An 8,775-nucleotide genomic window follows, 5' to 3' on the forward strand; every position below is an offset into this window, starting at 1 on the left:
TATATATATATATATATAGAGAGAGAGAGAGAGAGAGAGAGAGAGAGAGAGAGAGAGACGGGGATGGAGAGAAAGAGAGAGGTTAACATTAGATTGTATAACATCAGAAGTTTTTATACAATTTGATGTATAATTTAGATGAAGGAATGTTTTACATGATGAATCAAACCACTAAAAGTTCACATGACAGGAGGAAGGAAAAAACGCTGGAGAATGTATATATTTTCTTGATATGGTATTCTCTACCCTAAATTGTTGATTCAAATCAACAAATATTTTCATGAGGCTCTACATTCAAAAAGCAAACAAAATATAGTAGGCTTTGTGGTATCAATTTATTGTTTTATATTTTTGCAAGACAGGATTGTCAGATTTTTATTTAGCTGTTGCTTAACTCAAGCTCAGCTCTGATTGAGCAGACATATCTTGAATTAGCTTGTCAAATGTGTCCTTCCAGTTTTATTTTTAACCCTTTAATATTTAAACTGGCCATATCTGGCCCAAATATTATACCTGTCTCGTGTACAGACTGGCCATTTTCAGCCTCTCACATCTACCCTACAATGTCATTCTAAGAATAAAAGAGCACATCATGGTAATCTCAAAGCCATCAGATAATGTATGATTAATTCACAGCAATGTGAATAAAGAAGCATTACATTAAACAGAATAATCTGAATGGTAGAGTTAAGTTGTGTGATCTAATGGAATTTGGCTATTTGTAGCTTGTTGAATGATCACAGATGAGTTCCCTCATGAAATTATTAATATTTAGTTGTTAAATTTGAATAGCCCCAGTCACATCCTCATGGGATCATAGCATGGAAAAAAAAAAAAAAAAAAAAAAAAAAAAAAATCATTCACTCATGTAATTTTCATTTCAGAGGATTCAGTCCTAAGATTTAGGGATTGAAATATGGGGTTCTCTTTGTAAAGCTAGTGGTAAATTTGTTAAAGAAGTATCCTTACTAAACCAAAGTAGCTGTTAATAGTGAAAATACTAGACTAGCACTAACAATATGTTGGACAGCTTATGAAAACACAGAGGTTATATTTTCACAAGATCATACTTCAACAGCTACGATTATGTTGTAACAGTTTCATTAAATAATATTCATTCCATACTTTGAAGAATACCAAACAGGACATCATGACAACCATTATTTCATCTTTGCATTGGAATGGCAGAATCATTGAAGTGTTGGACAAAATGTTTTGCAATATTTAGTTATGGTCCTTTACATTCTGATTTCAAATCCCACTGAGATTGACTTTGACCTTCATAATTTTGGGTCAATAAAATAAGTAGCAGTCATGTACAAAGGTTGATGTAATCTATTTAACCTCAAAATTTTGCTCCCTGTGTCTTCTTTAGAAATATTACTTCTGGCTCTAAGCTCTGGTTTCAAATCCTGCTGAGGTTAACTTAGTCTATCATCCTTCTAGGGTTGATCAATCAAGTAATAGGGTCAAATTAATCAGCTAACCCTTCTCATCAAACTTCAGCCTCTGTACCTGTGTTAGAGAAAATAGTTTATTTTTGGTATAAAAGCTGGCTAGTCCCTAACTACATGACAATACTTACCACTGAATAAATAAAATAACAGCACTAACACATTCTATGTCATCTGCAAATAAAGGAAGGAAAATAGGTGGCGAACTGGTAGAAATGTTAGCACACTGGGCGAAATACTTAGAGGTATTTCGTCTGTCTTTACATTCTGAGTTCAAATTCCGCCAAGGTCAACTTTGCCTTTCATACTTTTGGGGTCGATAAATTAAGTACCAGTTGCATACTGGGGTCAATCTAATTGACTGCCCCCCCCCCTCAAAAATTTCAGGCCTTGTGCTTAGAGTAGAAAAGAATGGCTGTGCCACTTTGTACAATTTGTGGCATTTAAAGAAACAAATTTCATAATATTCAAGAGTGCAAGTTAACTTCAGAATAAATGAGTCAATTGACCATCAAATCAAGTGTTTTCAAGACTGAATACTACAGAAAGAGTCACTAATATAATTTGCTTCTTCCATACGGTTTTGTATTAATACACATAGGTTTGTTTCTGTTGGTAACTTGTACATTGTTATTGCTTTCCACTTTATAATCCTTGGTTTTGGCATCTGTTGTAAGCATAAAACAGTGTTCCAATCTGGCATTTATACTGTCAAGATAAAAACTGTTTTCAGGCAAGATGTGTAGTTGCATGGTTATATTAACAAGCCAACAAAGGAGTCTTTCCATGCCTGTTTGACCTGCAAGAAACAACAGCCAAATATTCTGCTAATCAAACCCTATTGTTTTTGGAAAGCAATGGACATATGCCTAAAATGATGGGGTGGTCATGAATGGAGTGACATTGACCAAAGCTCACTTCTGATGAAACAAACTTCAGATAGACATAAATATAATAGCGTTAGAATACTTTGTACCAACATCTGATAGTTATATTAGCCTTACAATTTTCACTGTAGAAACTCGGAAATCCTATTATGTATACAGCAATGTAGTTGTTTAACTCAAAGCACTCCTGATCTGGTTAATTTTTGATTAAGGATATTCTATCCCTCATCAACATACCATTTAATCAGGTATAATGTATCAAGGATTACATCATCTGATATATCCTTTCTTTTTTAAAGACACTAAAGTTTGGTTTTGTGAGAGAGATATGATTGCTATTTCTAGCAGGTTGAGCTATGTAGATACTTATTCATTAAGATAAATCTAAGGGGAAGCAAATCACACTTGTGTCAATACAGTTGCAATTGTATTACTTGAAAGTTGGAGGGAAAAAATTATATCAAGGGTTTGGTGCAATGTTTCCATTTAAAAATGACCCTCCCCTCGAAAAAATCCCACAAAACAAATCTAAGGTGTCAGTTATCTTTATGCCTTTCTTTTTTACTGGAAAGTTCTTTTAGTAATTTTATTTCATATGTAGTGAATAGTTAATTTGATGGACTAGTACACATGTCATTGTTTCCAACTTACCAGTTCTACCCGCTTGTAACTAAAGGACAGTTTATTGTCTTGGACTAAACACAGAACAATACTTATGAATGGGACACACTAAATCTTCAGCTGTGAGGTAGCAAACTGTAGCCTTGGCCCATTCTGATTTGCAGTATTATTCATTATTGCAATGTCATTTCATCAAATACTGAGGATGTGGACTCATCTGTTTCATCAAATTTCTAGCCACATATTCACTCTCCTCTTTCATTTGTATTTCATTCAGGTCTCCAAGTCTAAAAACAGTTTGTGCCGGAGTTTAAAGACTTTTCGTGTGAGAAGTGTCAAGCCAGCCATATTTTACTGATAATTTTATCAAATTATCAAAGCCACCTACAAAATATTATCACCACACAAGAAAAAAAAAGTAAACAATGAAGTATGTGTGTGAACTTTAAGGTAACTGTAATAAATCAAGTAAAAAGGAAGCTTTATACTATTTATCTAAATATAAAGTTAAAAAAAAAAGGAAAATTAAATGTTGGGCAGGTTTAAATTGCTAAGTGAATAACAATTTTTAAGCTAGTGAAATTGTAACTTGGCACTTTTATAAACGACCCAAAGTATTTAAAATAATTACAAGAGGCTTTGAAAGATTAGTGTTGGACTATGTAAATCCAAAATGTATTAAAATAAAATATAAAAAAATCGTTGTAAAAGATTATTTAGCAAATGAACATTAAAAAATATCCAATTTAGTGCTTTTTGATATTGGTTAGCTAATTTCAATATAAGTCTTTTTAATTTATAAAATTAACTAGATTCCAATATATAGCAAAATGAATTGGACCCAATGACTTCAGAAGCTGTCTGGTGTAAGATTCTTGTTATTCATTGCTGTAAAGATTAAATTACCTTGTAAATGAAATTCATAAAAAGAAATGTTTCCCTTGAATACTTAAAGACTTTCCAGGTTTTTGTGAGTTTGTGAGTCTTGATATATATGCTTTTGGTTCTTTTCCATCAATTGCATAGCCGACGCACATACTTGAGGTGCAATGTGCCGACACAAGTTCAATTTCATTAGCTTCTGCTAATTTTATGAGCAATGCACCTGCATACTTATCTTTAATATTGCTCAGTAAAGGGGATTCGAAAAACTTCCGCTCAAAAGCTTTGTTAACAGCTAATGTTGTATCCTCTTCAGATAGAATACACTCAGCAAATTCTTTTGCAAAAATGGTCCTGATAAGATATTCACCGGTGCCAGATGTTACAACCCCAATACCAGCCGAATCAGCAGTATTATTAGCCGCCCAGCAACCAGCACCAAAAACAGCTGCGGAACCTAGCCGACCAGGTTGCTTTAGAGATAGTCCACCACTAGATACAGCACAAGCAATATTCCCTTGTTTATCTACACATATGGCACCGACTGTATCTTGGTGCTGAGAAATATCATCATTGTTTTCAACTTCTTCGATGTTGGAAGACGAATCATTTCTATGATTTATAACCGATTTCTTTTCAAGATATTTTCTTTTAGCTTTACAATTAAGCCGGTTATCAAGTGCCAAAAGCTTTTTTTTGTAGTTTTCATAAGTCTTTTGTGATGATTCTGTTACCAGAATGTTATCGGACACATGGTTTAAACCTTGCTTCAGAGCCCAGTCATAGGCTCCTCGTCCGACTAGAATACTCGGAGGGATTCTACCGAGAGATAATCCTTTCAGCTGAGCATCAATTAATGTTTTTGCTATACATACAGGATTTTTTATGCCAGATACAGCGCCAACAGCCCCATAAGCCCTTGTATGTCCGTCCATTACAGAGGCATCACATTCTACGGTTCCATTTAGTGTTAAATTCGAGCCAATTCCGGCATTTGTACATGTCGCATCTTCCAAAACTGCTAGAACTGAAACTACAGCATTCAGTGCTGATATGTTATTTTTCAATGACTTAATTCCAATTTGGCAGGCAGTCTTACAAGTTTTAGTATAATCAGTTTCTTTAGAAAACGAATGATAGCCAGCTCCAGCATGAACAGCAACAAAAGGTTTCATCGCCATTTTGTTGTGAGTGTTTCCCCTTTAACATCATAGTTATTTCCCTTGAATTAGAAAGTTTTTTTTTTTTTACTTCCGAATGCATATCTTTCTTGATGCGGTCTATTTTTTTTTTCTTTATTACCCACAGGGGGCTAAACATAGAGGAGACAAACAAGGACAGACAAAGTCGATTACATTGACCTCAGGGCGTAACTGGTACCTATTTAATCGACCCCCAAAGGATGAAAGGCCAACTCGACCTCGGCGGAATTTGAACTCAGAACGTATACGAAATACTGTTAAACATTTTGTCCAGCGTACAAACGTTTCTTGTTATTGTTAGTGTTTAGACCAAATCGGTCCAATACAGCAAATCTATGATGAAAAGCATTCTAGTGATACTTATACAGTCTTTTTGTATAAGACAATGCACGATCCTTTGTTTTCATATATTTTTAAGACGTAAGGATATGATTTAAGGGAGATTTTACTGCTATTGCATGTAGGCCTAACAACATGGGAACCATATCGCACAGCTATGTTTCTATGTCTAAATGGTATATCTAATGAATGAAAACGATTCCCTTACTGTCATCGATATTTAGAAAGCAAACAGCAAAATATTACAAATTTAATGAAGCAGTGATAGGTTGTCTCTTCTACAAAAAAGATGTGCAAGCACCATGTTTATGCATGGATTAAAATTAAGGAAGAAAGTGATTAAATAAATCATTATGCACCCTCTTCTCTTCCGTATCTATTTAACATTTCCCTCCTCACTTTTCTCTCCTTATTTTTCCATCTACCTTATCTTCTCTCCTTACTTTTCCACCTGTCACACTTTTGCACCTTCAAATTTCTATCACCTCTCTTAATCTCATTTTTCAAAATTTCATCTTTCCCCATTCCTCTCCCGTCCACACACACGCACACTAATTATATCTGAATTAATGAAAGAGTTGGCAGAATAAAGTTAACCAAAAATAGGATGAAATATTTGTACAGCGTCAATTTCCCGGTACTTTCGGTTTAAAACTCGTTCCGGATTATCCATTTTAACCGATTAACAGATGGTACGCAGTAAAAAAATCTGGGCAAATTTTTTGCAGACTTTCGGTCCGTCATTAATCTATCCTTTGATAAATCTTCACAATACACCTTTTATGCTGGAATACAGCATTCACAACAGAGCGAGGGCAAGTTTTCTATAAATTTGCTACACACGCACAGGGAGAGAACCTTAGGTAGCGTAGCATATGATTGATTTAAGATAAAATCAAACATCATGTGTTACCCTATCAAAGTCTCTCGCTCTCTCTCTTTTTCTTTCTGCTATTAAGCAAATAATACGAACATTTGCGTCTTCATATTATTGGTTTCAAATTCTGGTACAAAGCAAGAAATTTCCGGTAAGGGGCTGAAGTTGATTACATCGACCCCAATGTTCAACTGGTACTTATTTTATCGACACCGAAAGTGATGAAAGGCAAAGTCGACCTCAGCGGAATTTGAACTCAGAACGTAAAGACTGACAAAATACTGCTAAGCATTTTGCCTGGCGTGCTAACGATTCTGCCAGCTCGCCGCCTTGCGTCTTTATATTATTATAGTTCGATGAATTAAACTGTGTTTCCGCCTTCATGATATGTTACCAGGGAAGACACGGATGTGTATCATGTTGGCTTGGTAGCAAAATAGTTAATAATAGTGGTCGCGAGAAATTTTAGTGATCTCACATAATTATGTAAGAATTAACAGAGATGGCAACTGTGCCCAGCGGCGCCTTCCTGGCACTTGTGCTGGTGACATGTGTAAAGAAATTCGAGCGAAATCGTTGCCAGTGCCGCTGGACTGGCTCCCGTGCAGGTGGAACGTAAAATACACCATTTTGAGCGTGGCCGTTGCCAGTACCGCCTGACTGGCCTTCGTGCACGTAAAAGCACCCACTACACTCTCGGAGTGGTTGGCGTTAGGAAGGGCATCCAGCTGTAGAAACTGCCAAATCAGATTGGAGCCTGGTGTAGCCATCTGGTTCACCAGTCCTCAGTCAAATCGTCCAACCCATGCTAGCATGGAAAGCGGATGTTAAACGATGATGATGATGTACCTGATCATCAGTTGCCGGAAAATCGGTCGTGTATGTATAATCTCAAATACTAAAGGTCAAGTCTAAGGACTTAAGAATGTGAAGATACAAACAAAACAAATTGCTACTTTTTCGTAAATATACTATTAAAATATATGTTTACTAACTTTTACATTCATGAAACTTCACTAATCCAAACTTTCTGTTGACTTCTCAAATTGTTTTTATCAAAGCAAAAGGAAACAAGAAGAAATAGAAAAGATAATCTAAATTTATTTCATATACACCTTTAAAGCGAGTGTGCGTGCGTGTGTGTGAATGTGTGTGTGCGTGTACGTGTGTGTGTGTGCGAGCATATGTATGGAAGAATATGTTGATTTCTGTTGGGGTCTATTTGCTCGACTAAAGGCGATGCTCCAGCACGGCCGCAGTCAAATGACTGAAACAAGTAAAAGAGTAAGTACGTTATGGCAACTGCAACTTGCTTCAAATGATGAAAGGGGATTATATTAAGAATCAAGACTTCTTCGAAATTGGTATGCTATTAAGGAAAGGACAGTCTGATTGTCTGGGGAAGTTGTTGAAAAAAAAAATGTGGAGCAATAGAAACACTGTTAAACTGAATTATAGAATAACGAGGGTTTACAGTATACTGCATTTTGAATGTTTCAAGTTGAATTTTTCAGACCAAAATTTGCAGTCAAAAAAGGGTATGTCCGCCAAGACGGTTTTGGCGGACCAAAATTTCCATTTGATGTGCATTAAGATTTGGAAAGATAGTGACGATGTTTCAATGTTTTCACTACATATATCAATATATTACGTCGACTTGTGTACTGGAAAATACAGTTGTCATGACGACCTATCTTTTCTTTTATCTTTTATTTGTTTCAGTCATTAGACTGCGGCCATGCTGGTGCAACACTTTGGAAAATTTTTAGTCGTATGAATCGACTCCAGTACATTTTTTAAAGCCTGGTACTTATTCTATCAGACTCTTGTGACGAACCACTAAGTTATAGGGGACGTAAACACACCAACACCAGTTGTCAAGCCGTGCTGGGGGGACAAACACAGACACAAACACACACACATACGTGTGTGCGTGCGTGCATATATATATATAAATATATATATATATATGTGTGTGTGTGTGTGTGTGTGTGTGTGTGTGTGTGTATATACGAAGATCTTCTTTCAGTTTCCGTTCACCAATTCCTCTCACAGGGCTTTGGTCGGCCCAAGGCTATAGTAGAAGACACTTGCACAAGATACCATGCAGTGGGACTGAACCCGGAACCATATGGTTGGGAAGCGAGCTTCTTACCACACAGCCACGCCTGCAATGAATTATTAAAACTAGTATTTCAATTTAAAAACTCGAAAAAAGAAAACAAAAGCAACATGGTCAAGATGGAAGATCAAATGTTTTCAGGTTGTCATTTCGCTTTTATCGTAATATTTTTCTTGCGATCAGCTTTCGTGAGCTAAAATCCCTAAACATGCTATTCGTTCAAGTAATCCTTTGGTATCAAATGACATTTTATGAAAAATACCTTACTGATGTAATTTGATGCTAATGTAATATTAAAGCAAAATCTTGCTAGTCTTTTCTCGTTATATTTCATGTGCTCGTTGTTAGCTGGATGTAAAATATAAGTAAAACAGAATAAGGAGCGGTATAA

General features: G+C 35.7%; 1 protein-coding gene across 2 annotated transcripts in view; it reads right to left on the bottom strand.

Moving 5' to 3' along the window:
• Positions 1-8,775, bottom strand: part of LOC106879062 (uncharacterized) — a 47,137-nt gene that overhangs the window by 21,020 nt on the left and 17,342 nt on the right. The window contains exon 1 of one of the 2 annotated variants that reach the window (XR_001410587.2): positions 3,869-5,032. The exons of the other annotated variant lie outside the window; for it this stretch is intronic. The gene's annotated coding sequence lies outside the window, so the exon portion shown is untranslated. Of the gene's footprint in view, positions 1-3,868; positions 5,033-8,775 lie in introns of those variants that run through there. 2 annotated transcript variants of the gene reach the window in all.

This window comes from Octopus bimaculoides, chromosome 4 (assembly GCF_001194135.2).
Source record: "Octopus bimaculoides isolate UCB-OBI-ISO-001 chromosome 4, ASM119413v2, whole genome shotgun sequence".
NCBI lineage: Eukaryota > Metazoa > Mollusca > Cephalopoda > Octopoda > Octopodidae > Octopus > Octopus bimaculoides.